Below are 25,023 nucleotides of genomic sequence, written 5' to 3'. Positions count from 1 at the left end.
GCTGTTTTTGTGTACTGTCCTAAATTAATTTTAGTTATTCGTTTTCATTCTGTGGTTTACATGTCAGAATGTACTATTATATTATTTATTGATGTATTTCTCTGTCTTGCGTGTTATTGCATTTATTTGTACTGTATTCCCGTCATGTAATGTTGTCATTTTAGCGGTATATTTAACATTGCCATAAAGCGCGGAGGTTCAACCCAACATTTTTTTCTTAAAATGACCTGTACCAAGTCAGGAATATGGCAGTTGTTATCTAACAGTTCGTTTCTATGTATGTTGCATTGTCGTTTGTTTTTTGTTGCACTTCAGTGTTCTGTTGTTTCGTTGTTTTCCTCTTATAGTTGATGTGTTTCCCTCGGTTTCGGTTTGTAACCCGGATTCGTTTTCTCCCAATCGATTTATGACTTTTGAACAGCGGTATACTACTGTTGCCTTTATTTGGGACAGGCACATACAGAATGTGGCGGGGTTAAACTAGTTTGAAGGCGCCAACCCTCCCCTAACCTAGGACAGTTGTGTCAGTAAAACATAAGAACAAACAATAAAAATCAGTTGAAAAAGGCTTAACTCATCAGATGGATACAAATAGAAATACATCTAACAAAATCAGAGTGGACGTGGCAGGGTACTTATACATCCCCACAACAAAAAGACAGTAAGTACAAATCTGAGAGTACTCGCAGTTCCTGACAGCTAGTTCAAAGCCAATAACAACTAATAAAAAAATCAAGACTTCAAAATCAAAATTTAAGACTAATCATTTATATTATAAATCTTTCTTATCTAAAATATGACTTACAGGGAAAATCCAAATTACTGCCTCTGTTATGAATTACGATCAGAGAACTGCTCTTATTTACTTGATTCAGAACTGTACTACCCTAGAACAGATTCTAGTAGTTATAACCCATAATAGTGTTTGATCGTTTTAAAATAAAACTGATCCTGCCAGTTTTACATAATAACAGTTTTGGACAGTTGTACCTGAAAACTGATTATGATTGTTCTACAATAGAACATATTCAAGGTATTTTCAGAACAGTTCTAAGACAAATTATTCTGACAGTTCTAAAGAGAGGTTAGAACTGATCTCGTCTGTGTGTACACCTCAAACGTATGCTTATCGATCTAGTGTGTTGTTGGGTAGAAGTTAAATTTCGATTACAAGATATATTTAATTCATGCTGTTCATGTTAATAAAAGGAGATGTCAGATAAAATGAGACAATAACCCAACAAATAAGTTATTCTTGTTATACTAGTAGTAAACACCGTTGAGAGTTTCAACGATAGACATCGATATAAATATAATTCAACAAAGACAACCAAATACCAACTAATACCAAATTATCCATTATTATTATACACAAAAAAGAGACATCAATAAACAACTAACGACACAATTACTAATTTTGAACAATAACATGTACATGATAATAATATTAACTAGTTTTGTATCTACTCAAACGTCCCCTTATCACAAATAATGGGAGACCAAATCATATACTTTTGTGCTGAAACGAACAATACAAATCAAATCAGTAGAGTTTTTTTGCACCTGACAATAATGTAGAATTGTACATACATATATTCTAAAACACATGTTTTCTATTTGTATCCAAACTGTATATTTACTAAGAACTTACCCTATACATAGTATAGAGCCTATAGATAATCCGGATGGTCCACAGACGTATTTTGACTACAACTAGAACAACTGAAAAGAGAAAATTTGCATAATTCTGCCATAGACTCTATATCATGGTCAGGGCGTAAAATAATAGAAATTGTCGCAAACATCTGAAAATACAATACTAAATAAATTCTAAGCCACAACAATCTTTTGCTGAACTTTATATTAAAAATGACAACACAAACACAAAAAGTATAGATATATATAACTTTAAACCATGATTTGAACTGTGATTACCCATCGAACTTGAAATAAAGAATACCAAAGATACAATTCAGTTTGCCTCGTATCTTGATATACACCTATAAATTGACAATAAGGGTCAGCTAAAAACAAAACTTTACGACAAAATAGATGATTTCAGCTTTCCATTTCTATGTAGCAACATTTCAACAGCGCCTGCATAAGGCGTTTTTTTTATATCATATATGATACGATATTCCAGAGCATTCCCTATCATGATTTCCATGATAGAGGGTTGCTTTTTACAGGTGGCATTTGAATCAAGGGTTTGATCCGAGTAGTAAAGTTGAAGTTATCCCTTCGAAAGTTTTTTCGGACGCCATCATGAGTTGGTTGACCGTTATGGAATATCTGTGCCACAGATGACCACAAATATGCTCTAATTGTCGCAACAACAATGCCGTCCACTTTTCCGTGGTTGTGATGACACCACCGATTGAGATTGATCACTGAATGAGTACATTCCACGAGTAACACAACGGGTGTCCTAAGTAGACCTACTTACACCAGGTCTCATAAACTGTTAAAACAACGGTATAATAAAGTGTGAAAGAATGCTAGAAATATTAAACCTTATGTAATCTTTTGAAAACAAAAACATCATTTTCCCTACCTCATACCAGTCGCTGTACTTCCACAAAACTTTTACATAGCAATGTCATAAAAATGCGAAAAAAAACTCAATGAAGTGCTACATGTACGTAGCAACAAATAAGTACAACAAATTCAAGGATATAGAAAGGATGACTATTTCATTTCATTTCAAAGCGTTAACACATGTGAAGAAATATGAAGCTACAATTGTCCGATAATTGCAGCTCATGCACATTGAAGAAATACTTATGGAACAGTGTTTCTCAGAGAAAGCTAAACATAGTTGTCTAAACAATGATTTACATTTTGTTTCCTAAATGTACTGGTTAAGATAAACTGCATGACGAATCTACAATATGTATTTGAAATTGGACAGACTTCTGAGGAATGTATTCCTGACACTTAATTTATGTTTTTGTATTTTCGTATTCAGAAAATGTTCACGAACTAATTTCGGTGTATTTAGAGCATTCATGCATTAAATATTCATTGTTTTTAAAGCCTCAGTCAGATAACATCATTTTCTTTTACGTGTTCGTACATAATAGTGGTTATAACACCGGCAAACATGTATTCAGGATTTTATATGCCTTACAAGGTACAGATACTAAAAGCGTTAAGATTACCGTACTTGAAAGATTGAATGAATGAGATGACAGTCACTTTCAGCTCCTATTTATAAATGAGATGACAGTCATTTTCAGCCCCTATTCATCAATGAGCGTGTCTGGTATCTTGTGGACAATCTAAGAATGTGTTACTTAGACGCAGGCATAACCCATAGGACAATATTAACATGGAGCATTTCGCATCAGATTATATATGCTCATTCATGGAAACATTATATTGACATATAATACGTTCACGATTCAAGTCGACAAGTGTTTATTATGTACAATCCTGCCTTTTCGCATTACTAAACCATACTATGATAATATAGCACGACGGATTTGTTCGAGATAGGATATTTGACGTATTAAATGCGATCAGCGAAGAAGTACGTCTTCATGACGCTTGAGAGAAACATTATGTTAAAACATAAAAGACGATATTTAGTAAGGCGCTTGTCAATTTCTGTAAGCGTCTCTGTGTATATTATTCTTTAAAGGTCAACACCAGTCCATTGTAAATAAGGCTAATTGATAAGAAACCTAATCTTTATTGACCCCAATTCTATGTGATATTTTTCCGACGTGTCATATATCATTGTAAGACAATATAGCAATCTCCTCTTTGATGTTATTGATTCATCAAGATAAAAGCATCATATTCTCCGTAGGGGGCTTTTAAACTAATTGTATTTTACTTTATTTTTTACACCATTAATTAAGATACCCTTTTTAAGACATACAGGGTGTATCCGTTACTTAAAGGAACTGTTTTCTTATTAACAAAATAAGTCTTAAGGTAAATAGCTTTAACGATTAACAATATTAAAACTCTAAAATGACTTTACTTCATAAATCAGATTGATTTTAGAATTTAGTAAACCGATAGGTATGTTTTGGCTACAGAATATTAATGATTTGTTGTCTAAAATCATGTCCACAGAGAATTTTCATAGAAATAATTTGGTAATCTGACTGGAAAATAATTTGTTAATTTGACAGGAAAATAATTAACAAGCCTTCAAAATGAGTTTCGTTAAAATGTCAATGCAGACATTTACCACTCGACCTCGAAGACAATAGCTAACTGCCTTAACAATCTAAATAAGGCCACACTAAGTTAATTGTCCAAATAAAAGATGTAATACGTCCTGATTGAACTTTTCTCTTCAGTTATTAGCATGCAGAAAATGATAAATAGGGTACACGTTAATGTGAAAACAATCAATATGACAATTGATAAATGTGTCTATGCAATATGTACCAATCAGGAAAATTGCAGTTGTTATCAAATAGTCCGTTTCTATGTATGTTGGCGTTTGTTTTTGTAGCAGTTCAGTGTTTATATTGTTCCGTTGTTTTCCTCTTATAGTTGATGTGTTTCCCTCGGTTTGTGACTCGGATTTGTTACGATTTATGACTTTTGAACAGCGGTATACTACTGTTGCCTTTATCCTTCAAATCGACAAAATAAAAAAAAAACGTTGGGAATAAATGAAACAAAGAATATTATAGATCTGCGGACAACACTTAACTTCTTTGATGATAATACCTGCATGATTAAAATAAAATACCTTGAAAAGTAAGTTTTGTTAAAAGTTTTCAAAGTCAGGTTGCAACTCAATTACAATTCACAATGTAACTAAAATGGGTAACATATGTTCAAAAATCTATCTATGCGTTCAAACCAATAGAGTAAATTATCTTGGATTTAAACCCATAATAAAAATATATACACCAATTTAACATGCATAGTGTTATTTCTTTGTTTCTTTGGTGTGTTGGTCCGTATCCTTCGACGTCATTAATTTGATCCGGGATGTATAAAGCATTATAGAGAAATCTTGCTACCTATTATTATGTTGTTTTTTTGTTTGATTCGATATATTAGCAGGCTTTGGGAAATACAAATATCAAAACCAGATGCAGAACCAAATTAACACCTGTAGTAAAATCCGTAATGTCAACCCATATAAATAATAAAATATGTATATCTCGTAGATATGTGTAAGAAATATATTGTTTTGGTCTCATTGTCAGCGGACCAATCAACTGAGAAGGTTTTACGGTTACTTTTTATAGAATAATTTTTCTTAAATATACAAACTTCTTCAGAAATTAAGATACAAATACTTGTTTTTCACTTGTTTTGTTGATTGAAAGCATTTGATTTTGTCAGTTTTTATGGACTTTCCCTTTTTGAATGTGCCTTGGAGTTCAATTTGTTTTTTTATACTTTTTTATTCAACATTTAAGTGGTAAATGTTACATTTAATACCTTTTGGAACGAAGATTTTCAACTATCAAAATAGTATACATAAAATAGAAAAAGGCGCATCTGCATATTTCTATCGTAATCCATCACTAATTAACATTCTTTCTATGATTCTGATCCCACCCTCTTACTAGGAATTATTAAAATTCTTTCTTTGATTCGAATCACACTCTTTTACAAGATATTATCAACATTATTTCTATGATAATATTAACATGCTTTCTAAGATATCGATTACACCCCTTTATAGCTATTCCTCACATTCTTTCTAAGATATTGATTACACCCCTTTATTAGCTATTATTAACATTATTTATATGATTCTGATCACACCCTTTTATTAGCCATTATTAACATTCTTTCTATAATTCTGATCACATCATTTTACTAGCTAGTAATGTATTTGTAAAAGTTACTCGGGAACACGTGTATTTCAACCAAAACATGTTCCTGCTCATTTAAGCGCTAAGTTATAGTATATATTTAACATTGCCATAAAGCGCGGAGGTTTGGCTAGCCACAAAACCAGGTTCAACCCACCATTTTTTTCTTAAAATGTCCTGTACCAAGTCAGGAAAATGGCCATTGTTATATTATAGTTCGTTTCTGTGTATGTTACATTTTTGTGTAGTGTTTCTGTTGTGTCGTAGTGTCTTATATTTAATGTGTTTCCCTAAGTTTTAGTTTGTAACCCGGATTTGTTTTGTTTTTTTCTCAATCGATTTATGAATTTCGAACAGCGGTATACTACTGTTGCCTTTATAGGTAGTTTAGAACTGTCATTAGATGTTCATCTTTCAGACAGTACAGTATAGTTTCCCAACCACCCATTCTTTACTTCAGAAGAAACAAGTGGAAAATAATAAACATGATCGATATTACTGTAAATCTTTTTTTCTTCAACTTATAGAACATTTTTGTATTGTATATTGTGTTTATATGTGATGGCAGCGGTCGATGACAGCAAATTGGACATTTGTGTTTTATTTGAAATAAAATAAGCTTTCTATGCTGTCATGGCGAGCTGATAACCAAATTACGGTGTTGGGTTTTCTATGATTTTATGATTCTGATCACACCCTTTTACTAGCTATTATTCTATGATTCTGATCACAACCTTTTACTAGCTATCTTTCTATGATTATTATCACACCCGTTTACTAGCTATCATTCTATGATTCTGATCACACCCCTTTTACTAGCTATTATTCTATGATTCTGATCACACCCTTTTACTAACTATCATTCTATGATTCTGATCACACCATTTTACTAGCTATTATTCTATGATTCTGATCACACCTTTTTACTAGCTATCATATATGATTCTGATCACACCCTTTTACTTGCTATTATTCTATGAGTTTGATCACACCCTTTTACTAGCCATTCTTTACATTCTTTCTATGATTCTGGTATTACCCTTTTACTAGCCATTCTTTACATTCTTTCTATGATTCTGGTATTACCCTTTTACTAGCCATTCTTTACATTCTTTCTATGATTCTGGTATTACCCTTTTACTATCTATTCTTTACATTCTTTCTATGATTCTGGTATTACCCTTTTACTAGCCATTCTTTACATTCTTTCTATGATTCTGGTATTACCCTTTTACTATCTATTCTTCACATTCTTTCTATGATTCTGGTATTACCCTTTTACTATCTATTCTTTACATTCTTTCTATGATTCTGATCATACCATTTCACTGTCTGTTATTACGACTGATACACTAGAATATATGTTCCGGCTAGCTATTCAAAACAGTTTTTGCTATCGTGTACAGTATATTTTGTCTGCTTTTCCGATTGTAATTGCAATACTTTGTATTTTGTACAACAAACTTTGATTTTTGTTACCTATTGCATCTGCAGTTCCAATTGCCGGTAACTGGGAATGTGTTTTTTTTCCCTCATATATTTAACATATAGTGTAATGATATAGACATAATCAAACTATTACCGTTTTAATTTTGTAATTTTCATTTACTTTAAAATGTGTTTGTAAATTCAAGTCAATGAACCCATAATACATGTACTTTGATCAACAAATTACTCTCCCTGTGTGATTATATACAATACTGCTCAGATGACGAACTTTGATGGTTCATTCGTTCTTTGATCAGCGCGTAATAACGTATTATATGTATATCCATTGTTTAACTATTGTCTGCCATTGACTGCTTACGTAGTTTAAAGTACTGTTCCAAACTTCTGAACCTGTTATGGTAATTTTCTTTTTACATCTAAAGGAAATACGTTATTGAAATTAAATCACCTCACAGCATGTAAACATTGCTTACGTAAAATGAATAATAGTCAAATTGTTATTGACATCCCCATACGGTAGATTTACGAGAAATAATGTGAAAAAAATAAGATTGTTTGTGTAAGCATATATATATATATATGTTTTGTTTAAATATACTTTCTCACTATGTTGGTCTTTTAGAAAATGTTGTTTGTGCTGTATTTAGACCCTTCTACCAAGAAATTTGTTTTGCATGCACACGTATAAACATTGCGGTTTTTATCCAACGCAATCATAGGTTTGAACGTTGTTTTCAATTTAGACTTATTCTAATTTTTTCGTTTGGGCTCGTATTATATTTGCCATCGGGTTTATATGATCCGTTCATACTATTTCGACTCTTCAAAATTCAAGTGTCTATCCTAAATTGAGATAAATTATATGGCCTTCCAAATAACGTGTGGATTCCTAACATCACTGATGAGACATTAATTGTCGAAATCCGAATACGGTGTACAAATATTTGTAACCTCATGTTTTCGGTATACCATCTTTTCCGCAAGTTTATTGTTTCCTGTTTGGCATTAGATTAATAATAAAGATCCATTTTGTTGCATCTTGCGATCCGTTAATTTGGCAATCGCCAATGGCAGTCAGCAGGGTTTAAGAACATCCGTTGTTCGACCTGTTAGTCAAATGCGTTTTGTTTAAATATACTTTTTCACTTATTTTTTGGTCTTTAAGAATATATATATATATATATTACCTGTTTTTTTCGGGCATTGACAGTTCTATTGAATACTACAAAATATCTCAGCTTTACATCTTGAAACCTTAAAGGTGTATCGAAGATAAAATTGTTACAATTATTCTGAAAGGGGGCCTAAATTAGAGGCAACAGAAGTTTCCCAATGTTCAAATTTCATAAATCTATTAAGAATGTACAAATCAAGGGAAAACAGAAGGAATCGGATGAACTCAAAAAGAAGCAGGACCGAGTGCGTCGACATGATAAGCGTCTATTGCGTATATGATATGCAATCACCGACCGTGCAATTCCACACTGTCAAAATGTCATAAACGGTAATAGTACATAATCGGTTAATTAACAGATCAGATAACTGGTCTTGTATCTTGTATCTAAAGATATAAGACCGTGAACTTGTCGCTAGTAAGTTGAGACACTGACACGTCGTATCAGTCAACCATTGTGTGATGGTGACCAATACACTTATATGGTGTTGATTTCATTCGATTTTCCTCAAAATTCTTTTGGGGCAGTTTTTGTAACACAGGAATATACAATAAAAGGATTTAACATAAATATGATTTCACTGGCAGAATTGAAATAAAAAATGATCTATCAATCCAAGCTAGAATTTGATTATAGAGTGAAAAGTAAAGAAATGCAGCATCTCTTTTATTTCATTTCTTTGTGGTGGATGAGGGCTTAATAAACATATTGACAAAGACTATGATTATATTGTTTTCAAATCATTACAAATGGTATTTTGGGGATTTAAATCGTGAAAAAAAGTAGAAAGTTTGACAAACTGCATAGACGTTATTTGTCTACATTTGCTGTTCTTTAGACAATACTGTAAACTACTAGTAACTAATACGGTTGCCTTTAATTGCTGACATCCACTTCATTTGAACTTTGATAGATATTTGTCTCATTGACAAGCATACCATATCTCCTTATTTTGTAATATTTACGCACGATTAATTTTCGCATTTTCCAGAGTAAAACAATAACGCAAATAAAAATCGGCTCGAATGTGAAAAACGTCTTTCCTTTTATAAATACACGAAGGAAATTAGAAATCGCGAAAATAAATCGCCGCGATGGTGCCTGGAAAGGGTTAAAAACGAAACGAAATATACCAAAGCGATATTCAAAATCACCCCCAGTTTTGGTTGGGTTTGTGTTGCTCAGCCTTTGGTTTTCTATGTTGCATTTTGTGGACTGTTGTTTGTTTGTATTTTCTTTTTTAGTCATGGCATTGTCTGTTTATTGTCGACTTATGAGTTTGAATGTCCCTTTGGTATCCTTCGTCTTTCTTATACCAAAGAGATACTAGTAATTCGAAAACTAAGTGACAATGCCATGGCAAAAAAAATTGAAAAAAGATCAAAAGACAAAGAACAGTATAAAAAACACAACACAGAAAAATAAAGACTGAGCAACACGAGCCCCATCAAAAACCGAAAAAACGCGAAACAAAGTATCATCGAAAATGAATTGGTTTAGAGTAAAGAAAGTGGATTTTTCAAAAATATTGTACAGCACAATATAACCCACGAATGCTTGACTCCTCCGGAAAAAAAAAACAACAACAAACAACACATGGTCCAGATAGCCCGACTAGGTACTGGCATAAAATGTGCTGGGGTTAATCTAGTGGTATTTTATGGGATGCTTTTTTTTCTTTTTTTTTATGTCATTAAATTGATATCTCATTCATTTATACCTCACATCAAGGATTTGTATAGTGAGAAGGATCGGAATCTCGTGGACTATTTGAATTGCCTGTATTGAAATAAACTGAGTATGATGAGATTTTGCGAGATTTACAGTGATGCATCTCATTTGTCGTTTTTCGTCCACCGTCACAAGTTGAATTTATGTCATTTCCAGATAAATTCGGCGTTTTGTAAGTATAATATAACAAAATTACATGTTGTGATACTTTTAAGTGTAAGTTTATGACAGTTCTCGTTCAAAAAACAGTTTATATCTTTACAAAACAGATTATGGCTTGCAAAATGATAACGTGCGATATCATCATATTTTTAAAATACCGCTACGGTTACTAGATGCATCCAAAAGTCGTTATTATGGGCGGGACCAAATTAACATAAATAAACTTCCTGTAATCCCTCGAACGTGATGAAAAATGTTTAGAATACATAGTTTGCATCTGTCGTTTCATGGACATTTACACTAAAAGGTATTGTTTTTTCCTTTAGAATTGATATGGAAATGTACTGGGAAATTCCTTTATACCTTCAAGGGTTTACAGAACCCTGCTTACGTTCACCACATCAACTGAGTATATCATACAGTCATACTGCACATAGGTCATAGCATATTTTGGCAGTAGTATAAAGTGAAAATAGAGGGACACTATTATTTTACAAGTTAAAGGCGTGTTCTTACTATTGTATTTATATTAAGACTGTCTATCTCTCCAAACTTTTGGTATACCTCAGGCCAGTAACAAAGATAACAGGAGATAGTTACATTTGTACATGCGTATATATGTGCTTAAAAGTGTGGGGGATAAGGGTACGATTTCAGTCCGACTAATTCAGTTAATGCAATAAAAAATATATATTGCCGTCTTCAGGATAAATCACAAGCGCTCGTCCCAGGCCTGTATAATTTTTCTGAGGCTTAACCCGCCCAAATGAATAAAAAGAAATTTTACGAAAGACTAATTTTTAGGCTTTGTTGTCAAAAAGTGTTCCACGATACACAAAATCTCTTCATACTCATAAACAAAAACCAAAAAAGAAAAGAACGGTCCATGCACATGTATGGAGAACTTGGAAGTAAAATTAGGCACTTCATCAAGGGGCAGTTATAAAATCTCATCTCACTACTAAAACTCTTCATATTGTCAGGACTCTTGGGCGTCTGGGTTCATCATTTGAAATATAAAGAAATACCAAAAATAGTCAAAAATTTTATGTTGTCAGATCATGGTCAAACATTTGATATTCTTGGGATGGCTACATGTCTAAAGTACATAATTAATCCTTGTTACCCAAATACAATCAACCGGTTATGTACTTGTATAGGATGCATAATGTGCCAATGCGGACTTTAAAATTCTAAACTTTTTCTGACCAGACTCCATATTCTACATAAATTCATGTCTTGTATCTTATTATTTTTGTGATGTATTATGAACTGTGTTATTTTGTTAATGTTCATGTTTACCATCAACCCCATGATAACTGGATTAATTTCAATAAAATACATATCCCAGCATTATTACAGTGAACATGTAAATTACATCTGTTTAAACAGTAACACTAACAGATTATACATAACCAAGCAGTGACGAGTGCCCAAATATTCGTTTTTAAATTACTGCAAAATTCTCTAAATGTTATTTGATACAACATAATTGTTTTGCTTTTATATATGGACAGCTAGGAGAGTAGCCTACTCTTGATACATAAGTAATAAAATTTCAGTTACTGTGTATAATTGTTTAACATCATATTTGCATTAAGTTTTTTACTTTCAGATGTAAAAGATATTTTGTGCTTTAATAGTACATCTCTCTGAGGACAATAGTTGGTTATGGCTGTGGATAATAATCAGGTAACTACATTATTAAATATATAAAATAAAACTGATACCAGAATTACTTTAAATCATTATTTTCACAATTTGCGCAAGAATCATACCAGTGTGCCACATCTCTTAATGTTTTTTACAGAAATTCTTAGTTGAATTCTAGCCAACTCTGACAACTTTCAGCACTAGTACTAGTACTGCCACAAAATGTAATTTTTAGATTCTTATTCGTTTTTAATTTGTAGTAGGCAGGTGTATTTTGTTTTACATGTAATGTTTTTTTTTGCTTTGAAATTAAATGGATTAAAATTATAATTTTACAATATGGAAAATGTTAGGGAAACCCTAATTATATTTTAGTCTTACAAGTCTTACAAAAAAAAATGTTTTTATTTTCAGGATACCAAAGTTAAAGAAAGGAGACATGTTTCTTTGTAGTGAAAGTGCAAGAAATAACACCATATTCTGACTTACAAAATGATCACTCATACTGCATGCAATACAGGGAAAGGCATCAAACCTAGCCTCTAGAAGACATACATTTGTAGAATGTATTTTCTATGAAGTACACGTCGCAGAGGATACTTTATGTACCAAAAAATCAAATACAAATTGTGTCAGCTCCTTTGACAAACTTAAGACGGAAGTTAACCAGAGTATGAAATCACCATTATCAATATGTAAAATCCAACCAGTGACTATATATTTATTCAAATAGTGTCATGAATGGAATTAAAAAAGGACTTGGAAAATTAACATGTTCTAATATTGCTTTGTGTGTATGTGAATAAAATTTTTCAGCAAGAACAAACTTCTTTTATTACAAGACATCCAGAATACATGATGTCTTCATAGCAGGAACCAGCATTTCTGTGGTTGATATTCTTGGGATGGCTACATGTCTAAAGTACATAATTAATCCTTGTTACCCAAATACAATCAACCGGTTATGTACTTGTATAGGATGCATAATGTGCCAATGCGGACTTTAAAATTCTAAACTTTTTCTGACCAGACTCCATATTCTACATAAATTCATGTCTTGTATCTTATTATTTTTGTGATGTATTATGAACTGTGTTATTTTGTTAATGTTCATGTTTACCATCAACCCCATGATAACTGGATTAATTTCAATAAAATACATATCCCAGCATTATTACAGTGAACATGTAAATTACATCTGTTTAAACAGTAACACTAACAGATTATACATAACCAAGCAGTGACGAGTGCCCAAATATTCGTTTTTAAATTACTGCAAAATTCTCTAAATGTTATTTGATACAACATAATTGTTTTGCTTTTATATATGGACAGCTAGGAGAGTAGCCTACTCTTGATACATAAGTAATAAAATTTCAGTTACTGTGTATAATTGTTTAACATCATATTTGCATTAAGTTTTTTACTTTCAGATGTAAAAGATATTTTGTGCTTTGATAGTACATCTCTCTGAGGACAATAGTTGGTTATGGCTGTGGATAATAATCAGGTAACTACATTATTAAATATATAAAATAAAACTGATACCAGAATTACTTTAAATCATTATTTTCACAATTTGCGCAAGAATCATACCAGTGTGCCACATCTCTTAATGTTTTTTACAGAAATTCTTAGTTGAATTCTAGCCAACTCTGACAACTTTCAGCACTAGTACTAGTACTGCCACAAAATGTAATTTTTAGATTCTTATTCGTTTTTAATTTGTAGTAGGCAGGTGTATTTTGTTTTACATGTAATGTTTTTTTTTGCTTTGAAATTAAATGGATTAAAATTATAATTTTACAATATGGAAAATGTTAGGGAAACCCTAATTATATTTTAGTCTTACAAGTCTTACAAAAAAAAATGTTTTTATTTTCAGGATACCAAAGTTAAAGAAAGGAGACATGTTTCTTTGTAGTGAAAGTGCAAGAAATAACACCATATTCTGACTTACAAAATGATCACTCATACTGCATGCAATACAGGGAAAGGCATCAAACCTAGCCTCTAGAAGACATACATTTGTAGAATGTATTTTCTATGAAGTACACGTCGCAGAGGATACTTTATGTACCAAAAAATCAAATACAAATTGTGTCAGCTCCTTTGACAAACTTAAGACGGAAGTTAACCAGAGTATGAAATCACCATTATCAATATGTAAAATCCAACCAGTGACTATATATTTATTCAAATAGTGTCATGAATGGAATTAAAAAAGGACTTGGAAAATTAACATGTTCTAATATTGCTTTGTGTGTGTGTGAATAAAATTTTTCAGCAAGAACAAACTTCTTTTATTACAAGACATCCAGAATACATGATGTCTTCATAGCAGGAACCAGCATTTCTGTGGTTGGGTGTTCCCAGATAGTTTGGTTTGTAACAATGTTCCATTTTTTGGTCTTTCATGCTTGGTTCATAAGGAATGTAAAAAAATATTTCATGTGGGTATAAAAATAGGGAGATGTGGTATGATTGCTATTAAGACAACTATCAGGAGATCAAAGGACAAGGATGTAAACGAAGACAGGTCAGTGTTCACTAAGATAGGTTTTCTAGGTACAATGTAGGTACTTTTTGAAAGTTGATAACCAATTGATTTATTGGGTCAATGGGATGAGGGTGGGGCTATGTGGGAATGAATATTTTAGCTTGGTGAGAATTAGTAGAAGAACAAATGTTGCCCGTTCAAGATGAAAATGAATAAGCTGCTGCATTTCTGCCTCACATTACGCATGCAAAATTGTGTAAAAAAGTGAAAATGAAGCTATGCTACATAAACAATCTGAGCAACAGATAAAAATGAAATAATATTGACTATTTGTGAATAATCTGTCCAAGAGAAATCCTCCTGCCTTACCCCCTAAAAATGAAATGACTGTCCACTTACATATTGCTCTTAATGCTAATAAAAAAATGTCAAATATTCACCAATATAAAAATTAGGAGATGTATGAATGCCAATGAGACAACTATCCATAAAATTCAAATGAAGTGGATGTTAGCAATTATAGGCAACTGTACAGCCTTCAACAATGAGACAAACCCATATGGTATAGTTAGCTCTAAAAGGCCACAATGTGAAAAATGTGAAACAAATTATGAGTAGGGTGTATAATACAATAAGCAGATAACTCATCAAAGTTATTCGTAAAATGCTGTTAGTTGCTTGTGTTACTAATGTTTCTCACAAGGGAAATTTACTTGTACTTGCCATGGGTACAACCATTGATTAAAAACAAATCAAGCCTTTTACTGTTATAATCATGAACTTATTTTTAACTTCCTGTCAGTCCTTCAATGAACCCAAACCTCTATAGTTCCAGTTTACACTCATGCATTTGCATTTTGAACAGACGAGAATTCTTGAAAATCAATGAATTCATTTAATTTCTCATTTGTTGCAGACCTTACATGTATATTGATTCTGTTAAATTTATTCATTACTTAACTATCATAGACTTGGGATGATAAAGAAATCAACATACAGATATTGTATGGAGACTGACTATTCTTGAAAACTGTATGCTTTCCTCTAACTGTCAATGCTCTTGTGGTAGTTGGGTCAGTTTCATATACTAGAAGAAAGGACAAAAAAACAAGCTGCGGAAATAAATTATTGTTTTGACCTTCTCTTTGAGGTTATCTTAAACAGCTTTTACTAGTATCATAAAGATGTGTTGGGCTACTCAAATTACGATCACAAGAAAAAAACAACATAATTACGATAAGTTTCGGCAACTGCCAAATGTAAACGACTATCAAAGTTAATTTTCCAGCTTGAGGGAGGTCCTCAATATGACATACTCAGAAGGAATCGTGATATCTTTACGAATTAACACAAAATATTGATCAAAGATGCTAAAACAAACTAAACCTAACCACAAACAAGTCAGAAGTAATTATCTTGCAATACATGGCATTCAACCGGATATTTACTAACAGGCTCGTATAGGGGTAAATTCAGTAAAAAATCTCCCATTAACTTCAATGTTAACCTACATGTTCAATTAAATTTATAACTTTTTTACCTTTAGAAATTAGAAGCTTTTATATTTCATTCATTAAAGTACAAATGTAGCCCCATCTTTTGCAACCATCAAAACATAGGGTCATGCGGCATTTTCGGGCCGTCCACATGGCTTTGTTTACAAACACTGTAGTTTCGCACTTAATTCCTACAATGACCCCATCACTTTTCAATCCTGTTTTAAAAAAAATTAAATTCATTCAGCATTATTTAATTATTTTTTTTAACATTTGTTTTGATCCATCTAACGAAAAAAAAAATTATTGAAAACTTTATCTACCAATCATTGCAGCACACGTCTTCAATTTTATACTGAAAGCTCTCCCCCAAATGAGCGGTCCCTGATGACGTATATTTATTTACTGAATTTACCCCTATAAGAGACAATTTTTCCTCAAATCATACTTTTCTTGTATTAATTATGTAATTTAGCCTATTTTCAAGTTCAAGATTCAATACAAGATCTGTAAAGGCTTAATTGTCAAAGTTTAAGGAAAATTTGTACTATAGCCCATATTGCGGCCAATGCATATTTTGTGCATAAAGTTGTATATTGAATGTTGTATAAAAAATGATGTAAAATATATTGTTTAATAAATATGAACTGTTTTTTGTGTTTGTTTGAACATATATTGCCAGTTAATCTTAGAAACATAAGTCATGTTATATTCTGAGATTAATGTCTCCATATATGGAAGTTTTAATGAGTATACCCTGAAAATACCACAAAAAGTTGTTTCAAAGGCTTTTAAATGAGTGTCATACAAACAAAATCAACAATAATATTTCCCTACACTAAATCTGTGTTTTAATATCTTGTATAGATCATTTAAAGTGCACACAGATAACTATAGGGTCATTTACTATCAAAGATGAGAATGTCTTATCATACTGGTAGAGTCAGAGAAAAACAGACTTTTCATCAACTGTCAACCATAAAAATGATATCTTAGCAATAAAATTTGTCCTGTTTCTGCACTTTCCTTCTTCTTACTTTTGTTAAATGAAGTCAGAGAGTGACAAATCAAATATTGTTATAAGAATAATTATTTCATCAAAAAAATTACTAAAAAATGGGACGTTATGCTGTGCACTTAAAAAAACACAGATTTAAGAAGGGAAATATTCCACATAACAGAGGACTTAAATTGGAAAATGTTAAAATACCTGTATTCCCTGTGGTTAAATTTGAAAGACTATCCAAGGAAGACTTTGATCTTGTGACCTGTAAATATCAAACACTCTGCTGAAATTCCTATGCACTCAACATCAGGGCGGCTTCTACGTCCAAAACAGGCAGCCAAGACTGAAGTAGAAAAATGAGCAGAGAATGAAAATAAGACGTGGTAAGATCATACTTTGCATTACAATTGATAAAGCAACTATTTACAGTATTTAATAGAGAATTTTAAGCATCTCATTAGAAAAACAAACATTTTATCAACAGCTTATAGATGAAGGGTATCTAATACTGAAAAGTTATACAGAAAATTTTTAAATTGAAGAAACGCATTGAATGATGAAATAAATATATTATTTCTACATACCAACTAATTATTCGAATGCTAAAATACTTGAAAAGTGCTTATTTACAACAATAGCTGCATCACAGCCTTAAAAACACTGCTCTGAAAAATACAGTCTCAAAGGGAGATAATTCTAATTTTACACATGATACTACATAATATAAAAAAGAAAAATAAGCAACATTTGCTACACAGTGATGTAAGATAGGGAGTTAATTAAAGTCTTTCATTAATTTTTTACCTCCAGATCTGAAAAATACACCAACAGAACAGTAACAATAAGCAAAAACACAGAAATGTGGAATGAGGTGTTCAGAGAGCATCAGAATGTATCCCCACATTGTAATGGCATCCTTGAATGGGACTTGTCAATGAAAGAGAAGTAGGGATCAGCTTGCAGAGAGTGCGCAAAATGTACAAAATGCACATACAGATCTAAAATGTTTAACTTGTACGAAGAGGTTGCAAGTATAAATAGGGGACGACGCGCAGCAAAAATAAATCTTGGTTTACAAATTGGTCTACATCATACTCCCATTAGTACAGCAAGTTACAGTAAAATCTGTATGGCCTCAAATATTCCTCCTCCATCTGTCTCTAGTATGCAACACACTGCTAATGCAATATCTGAAAAGATAGAAGAAGAAAACATGAGAGATTTACAACGACAAAGGGAGAAAATTAAAAGGATAAAAAAGATACGCGGGGAAAATCCTGATGTTGTTAACATTCAATCTGACTGTGTATACAATAGTGCTATTTATTCTGGCATTGGGAAGACCCCTTTTCAACCAGCAACCCAGTGTACATACATAGTAGCTGAAAATGAAACATATAAACATAGCATTATAAACACATTACCAAAGTCTAAACTCTGTTCGAAGAGAAAGCATACAGTTAGTACGAATGTCGGTGAACATGCTGGTCCGTGCACGGCAAATATTAACATGCAAGACAGTATAGGTAATGAAGAGCGGTGGGCAAGAGAGTGTTTTGAGGAACTAAAAGAGGATGGATTAGAAGTAAATGAAGTAATAACAGACCCAGACAGCAGTGCATACAGAGCAGCAGAGAGTTTATTTCAGGAAGGACTAACTACAACAACCCCCATCCATTTTCTTGACACCAGACAAGTAGCATCTAACCATAGAAAATTTGCAAATAATCTATCCGCAGTTTGTAGCATTATGGCCGCTCGGTTAAAGGTGCAAAGAACCCGGCTACAAAGTTTGTTTGCTTCTGACATGGCAGCCCGTTGTCAGGCAGAATTCGTACAGGCTAATATTAGATATCACAAATCCCCTGATGTAATGAAAATGTTTCAGATGCCATAGTGGGCTGTTACTGTGGAGATCACACAGAATGTTCCCTATATTCATTTGTTTGTTCTATATCTAGAAAATCTCAATCATGGATTGACAAAAGTGCATATTTAAAGAGGCATAATTTTGAAATTGAACTAAATGAGAACAGTGAAAATATTCTGCGACAATGTGTCAATTACCGTCTGGGTCCAGGCATGCTTGCTAAAACAGCTAAAAGTGCAAATACACAAAAAGTTGAAGCCCTAAATCGATCCATACGTAGCACTGTACCAGTTAATGTTACCTATGCTAGAAACTTTACAGGCCGGGTACATACGGCATGTCACAAAGTCAATCATGGTACAGGCAATTCTATCGTCATCTTGTGTGAGGCTGCTGGAAGTCCAATACAACCAGGTACAAAAGTGGCAAAATCTCTAAAAAAAATTAGGAGACCATAGTGATCAAATGAGAAATTGTAAATACTCAGAAAACAGTAAAAATCATAGAAATGCACGAAAGCATGCTCTGTACGATATACATGCACGGCATCAGGAGGAAAAAGATTATACAAAAAATAAACTTTTACCGGTCACGAAAAACAGTCCTATGTACCCCAAAGACCACTCATATGGCAGACTCCGCAAGTCTACCAGGCTTTCAAATAAATAATTTTCACCTTAATTTATAATAAACAATGTGGATGGTGATCCTTTGTACATAAATTTCTCATTCTACACCCCATTCTATCCATATTGAGAGAGTGTGGCCCAAGAATTAAATGTTCCGGCTTCAGACAGATGGGGTTATGGCATATGTGCGAGACATCTAACCGCTCCCCCTGTAAATTTTTATCTGGCATTTCATCCCTCAAAATATGATGTGCATGCATGTAGGACAGCCTGTGAACCCTTTCTATTTTTTTCTTTCCATCAGGCCACACAACTGACTTCTTCCCATTGACCCCATGCTGTCTACCACCAGTCCACTCAGTACACCCATGCCGACCGAAATTAAAAATAGACTTTTGCATTAAAGATAGTGCTATTTGATTCCAAAAGGCTTCCATTGCATTAATATTTACCAGAAAAGAATTTTGGGTTTCTCAGGTGGCCTTGAAAATGTACAGTGACAGAGTGCAAATTCACCGTATAGGGGTAAATTCAGTAAAAAATCTCCTATTAACTTCAATTTTAACCTACATGTTCAATTAAATTTATAACTTTTTTACCTTTAGAAATTAGAAGCTTTCATATTTCATTCATTAAAGTACAAATGTAGCCCCATCTTTTGCAACCATCAAAACATAGGGTCATGTGGCATTTTCGGGCCGTCCACATGGCTTTGTTTACAAACACTGTAGTTTCGCACTTAATTCCTACAATGACCCCATCACTTTTCAATCCTGTTTTAAAAAAAATTTAATGCATTCAGCATTATTTAATTATTTTTTTTAACCTTAGTATTGATCCATCTAATCAAAAATAAATTATTGAAAACTTTATCTACGAATCATTGCAGCACAGGTCATCAATTTTATACTGAAAGCTCTCCCCCAAATGGGCGGTCCCTGATGACGTATATTTATTTACTGATTTTACCCCTACACATTTATAGTGGCGAGTACGCGACATCTCACGATACGCGAGAAGTGTCGATATACCGCGAGATTCCAATCCTTCTCACTATACAAATTCTTGCTCACATCTCGGTGGTTAAATGATTTTCTTAATAAGTTTCTGTTATTATATTTTCTGTATTGTAAATCTGTACACATTCATTTGGGCAAAAATCTTGTCTTCTTACACATGTTTATAGCGTTGATCTATAAATGGAAAATAAGGGATCTGATATTTTAATTCATGACACAAAATCCCTAGAAACATTTGATAAACTGAACACATTAGAAAAGCAAAGTTATTGTTGTGATTCATCTTAGAGCCACATTGAGACCTTCAACACTTAGCTTAATCAGATGAATGCATGATTTTCATTCGTTCTTCTGTCTTTTTTTTAATTTTTTATCACCGAAGAAGCTTTAGTGCTAAAAAACGGCTTAAACTAAGTTAGTCAATTAGTCTTTCCCTAATCACCAACGTCGTAAGTTCACAAAATAAATCAGGGATGTGAATTTTTGTTCAGATTTACACTGCATATGTATGAAACATGGTCGTATCCTTGAATATATTAGTAATTGGTGTGGGTCGCAGATGGTATGTCCGGTAGTGTAAAAAAAGAATTTCTAAATGTTGAGGCAATCAAACTATATACTAAGAAATAACACATGATTTTCACGAATACATAAAAAGATATCCATCTGTGAATTAGTATTTTACTCATTCTTTAATTTAGCAACTGAATAATTTACTCTGATTTTGAATAGAAAAAATTTGAAATTACGATTTCAGCTTAAATTCTATTTATAGAAGGAAGGAGATACAAGAAGCATGAACGTCCTTGACAGTGATGATACTGAGAGCCATCATTGGCATTCAAAAGGAACAAAAACATTGGAGAGAATTATCACTGATTTTTTTTTCTTTTTTTTTTATGTCAATTATAGATTGTAGATTGCACCTGTGTATGGCACTGAAAATAAATGGCATCGATCAATGAAATTATCGGAAATAGCCTCTTTAATTTTCACAGAAAACAAATATATCATCTATTGTATCATTAGCATTATGGAGAGTTTTTTAATTGTTATTGCTTAAAAATGATATTTTCTCATATTCTTTTCACGGATCTGTCATCGAGACTAAACTGTTAATATAAGTAACAGGAAATGGGTAATTGGTATAAAAATGGCGACTGTTATCAGATTTTAGTTATTATACTAACGAGTAAGATTCGTTTGATTAAAATAATTCCAGATTTATGTAAACTCGATATTTTTATTGTCAATATTTCTCTTTGAAAAGAATGTAATTCAAATCTGATGAACGTAATAAAACAGATGAACGAGCCTTAATTACTTGAATTATTTAAATTAAACTGCTCATTGTTGTAATAAAACCTTAATAACGTAAGCTTCTATTGCATATTTGTTTCGTTTTTATGACTATGTTGGGAAGTAACTGTTTTTCCGAATCAAAATATTAACCTGCTTATTCGTTCGGATGTCATCAACATTTAACAATTACATCACAATTAAAAAAATACTTAAACTGAGAAATTAAAACATGTACTTTGGTTTCATTAATGTTTTTGGTTATTTTATGTTTAACACGACAAGATCTAATGTCTCTGCACATGCGAGCGTACCCTTTTTAGTCGTCAAGAAGGAGATTCAAATTGAATATAATGCATAAAACTTGACTATACTGTGTGATATTTATATGCCAAAGAGATAAAATTATATCTAGACGGTTAGGGTAAACAGTCAGGATTCTACTTCGTCTAAATGATCTCCCCATTACGCCACCTAATTTTTAAAATTGTACAAATGGAAGCCATTGTAGTGATGACGCGATGTAAATTTAGCTCTTGAAAACCAATCAATTTATCCACATAGCATCATTACGATCCTTAAATGTCAGTTGTATTTTAAAATACAAATGTATCTACTAGCTATTGAGCATAGTTTAATGTACTTTTATGCATTTGGTCATCTTAAAACTATTGTCTGATCAGTTGTCAGGGGGGAATTTTCGAAAGTTCAAAAATATTTGAAAAAATTCTAATCAAATATTTCGTGGAAGGGCAGACTAAATTTTTCAGAGGTGGAAGACTTATTACCCTAGATAACACACTCACAAAATGAAGTTTTTTTTTTAAGTTATACATTTTTGAGATCCACTTGTAAAGTCTGTCGTCAAGTCTTTTTTGTAAAATTTTTTATTCGAACACACCTACTCTGTTGTTATAACTCATTAGAAAGGTATTTCACTTGACCCATATACATGTATTTCATTTTTTAGTAGTATAAATTTTCAATGTTATTATATCAACCTATAGCCTAAATATAAAAAAATGATAGAATCTGAAGCGAGATGATGTATCAAATATTTTTCCTTTATACGTTTTTTAGAAGCAGAATAGTTAACTTAAACACGTCTGAACATAAAAAGGTTTAGTCGACTTTCTCTTTTCGATGAAATTATTGCCTATTTTGGGATTTTTTCCCAAAAAACTGTCGCTGGATACGAGATGCAAATTAATGCTTTAAAAAGATCAATCTATTATCTTTCTTTGGACTTTTTTTGGCGGAATTTATGATTATGCACAAAACAGATCCACATGTGTTTGCACCTACCACAATCGACTTTTTTGTGAAAAGTTGTCTGTAATGTAAAAGTTTACAAATATCTCGAAGCTTCAAGCCATAATTTAAGTAAAAAAACATATATAAGATGCATAGTATTCTAAATTATGCACATTCATTAAACTTTAATAGCCCTTAGAAACAGATGTAAACAATTCAAATTTACCAACTTTTTACCTTCTCTTATAAAGACTTCGATTTCTTTTGTTTAATTTCAACTGTGTTTCCGCCTGTAAAAGTACAAAATAACCGTCAATATTATGATCCTTTGTATTGAATTAGTTTTGTGTGGCTGTTAATAACAAATTGTAATATTTTATATATCATATTGTTATAAGGAGGAGACTTATGGTGATATGTTTCCCTCTTCTTGTGGTCCCCTTTTAAATTTTGTTAAAAAATCGAATCAATCAGTCACGAATTTCACAGTAGTTGTGAATAATTTTTTGAAGAAAAAAAGTTTAACCAATTTGAATCAAAACTTGACCAATCTTCATTTAACACTGCAAAGAAAAATTTTCCTACATTGTAAAATTAATAAGTTTTGACTTGTTCTTTTCCTATCAAAGGGGTAGGTTCATGAAAGGTTAGAATTGGCTCTACAATTTTACCTCAGCACATTTTAAGTACATACTTTTGTGAATCGTAGGTTGAGGCCAATGTTTTCCGGAATCATTTCCGTACGAAAAATGTACCAAATCATCGAGTTTTTTTTACATCTTTAACTCTGTTGCCTTTGGAACCTATAATTAACTTTTTAAAAAATAGTTTTTACGAAGCATGAAGGCTTTTGAAAAAAGATTCATTTAAGAATCAAATTGAGACCTTTTTGGTACTTTATAAAAAGTAAAATAACAACAACCGAACTCCAAGGAAAATTCAAAACGGAAAGACCCTTATCAAATGGCAAAATCAAAAGCTCAAACACGTCAAACGAATGGAAAACAATTGTCATTCCTGACTTGCTCAGGCATTCCCTTTTGTAGAAAATAGTGGTATATAAGGGATTTGAAATTCAATACTGAATTTAGGCAAAATCGAACTTTGTCCTTTGTGACTCTGTGTCCTGTGAGACTTTCTATCCATCTTGCTTTATAAACACCCATTTAGCTTCCAATTTTAAAAAGTAAAGCTGATAAGCCCAAAACATATCAAGCTAAAAAACTGAAATGGCGATACAGTACAACCTAAAAGGTCATTGTAAAAGGAGAATAAAATGAGAAATTGTGTATCAAATAAAAGCGTCCAGACTTCAATAGGACAGAACGAACACTAACTTAAAAGAGCATTATGTTTACTCAGACTTGTTATATTAACTTCTATTAAATCATTGTTTTGTCTTTGAATTTGCAGAACACTAAACATTTTTAAATACTGCTATGTTATTGATAAGCCCTTTTAAATTTTGATACTGATCTGACCAGATACATGTACTGACAAAACGTCATTCATGCGGTATTTTAGTACTGTTTAGAAACAAACTTAAACAATTGAGTCTGTTTAAAGTGCCTTCACTTAAGATAGTTCAGGAGAATGAAAATCATGGCAGCCATTTTGAATCTCAAATGATTGGTATAAATTTTAGATAATCTAACTTTAATACAGAAAACTTAATTCAAGAAGATGACTTAACAGATCTATATCATTAACATCAAGCAACATGTCTGAACGATACTTAGTAAACCACGAGTTGGCTGTTTGAACCTACAATCATTTACTATTAAAATTAAAGAAATGACTAGGATGGTCATTTGTTAACTCAATTTAACGTCTTAAAATAGCTCTAATTTTATATGTTGACCAATATATAAAAGTACAAACACAACTGGACCTTTCAAAAACACTATTTGACTAACATCAAAATCTATGAAAAAGACATTTATGACAAATATCCAATACATTATTCGAAACAACAAATA

General features: G+C 32.1%; 1 long non-coding RNA gene across 1 annotated transcript; it reads left to right on the top strand.

Annotated features, from left to right (window-relative positions):
* Window positions 1-10,506: 10,506 nt before the first annotated feature.
* On the top strand, window positions 10,507-12,758 carry LOC127728806 (uncharacterized). Its single transcript, XR_007994379.1, has 3 exons — window positions 10,507-10,625; window positions 11,934-12,010; window positions 12,386-12,758. It is a non-coding gene; the product is annotated as an uncharacterized LOC127728806 (long non-coding RNA).
* The last annotated feature ends 12,265 nt before the right edge of the window (window positions 12,759-25,023 follow it).

The sequence above is a fragment of the Mytilus californianus genome, unplaced genomic scaffold, assembly GCF_021869535.1.
Source record: "Mytilus californianus isolate M0D057914Y unplaced genomic scaffold, xbMytCali1.0.p SCAF_2, whole genome shotgun sequence".
NCBI classification, from domain to species: domain Eukaryota; kingdom Metazoa; phylum Mollusca; class Bivalvia; order Mytilida; family Mytilidae; genus Mytilus; species Mytilus californianus.
Note: the sequence above shows the minus strand (reverse complement) of the source record. Positions and strands in the feature narration are given on the sequence as shown.